Source organism: Corvus brachyrhynchos, unplaced genomic scaffold (genome assembly GCF_000691975.1).
Source record: "Corvus brachyrhynchos isolate BGI_N302 unplaced genomic scaffold, ASM69197v1 scaffold376, whole genome shotgun sequence".
Lineage (NCBI taxonomy): Eukaryota > Metazoa > Chordata > Aves > Passeriformes > Corvidae > Corvus > Corvus brachyrhynchos.
In genome coordinates, this window is record NW_008238966.1 from 354,590 (window position 1) to 355,223 (window position 634).

The 634-nt window shown below is 60.7% G+C and overlaps 1 protein-coding gene across 1 annotated transcript in view; it reads right to left on the bottom strand.

Annotated features, from left to right (window-relative positions):
- Window positions 1–634, bottom strand: part of LOC103618726 (ankyrin repeat and KH domain-containing protein 1) — a 114,564-nt gene that overhangs the window by 113,288 nt on the left and 642 nt on the right.

Consider the following 634-nt stretch of genomic DNA (forward strand, 5'->3'; position numbering starts at 1 on the left):
GTCCTGCTTGTGCTGTCCCTCCAGGCCCTTGTCCAAAGTCCCTCTCTATCTCTCTTAGAGCCCCTTTAGGCACTGGAAGGGGCTCTAAGGTCTCCCCTGAGCCTTGTCTTCTCCAGGCTAAACAACACCCCACCTCTCTCATCCTGTCTCCATAGCAGAGCTGCCCCAACAGAGCTGTTCCAGCCTTCGAATCATTTCCATGGTTTCCTTTGGATGCACTTCAACAGGAGCTGGATGTGGTGCCCCAGGGGGGTGTCACACAAAGCAGAACAGAGGGAGCACCCCCTCCTCACCCTGCTGCCCGTGGTGCAGCCCAGGATACACTCGGCTTTCTGGGCTCTGAGCACACAGTGCCGGCTGACGTCCCATCTGTCACCCACCAGCACCCCCAGACATTTTCCGCAGGGCTGCTCCCAGCCCATCCACCCTTCCCCCAGCTGTGCTGGGGCTGGGGGTGGCCCTGCCATTAGCAGCGCTTGCTGGAGTCAGAACAGAAGCGTCTTGAGCTGTTTCCACGCTCGGGCCATGCCAAATATTTTAACGCCGGGCACAGACAGAGCTTCCCTTTGTCCCCGTGGGTGGGCGCGCAGCTCGTCGTGCTGCACGGGCAGAGCGTGCCCCGGCACCGCAGGCT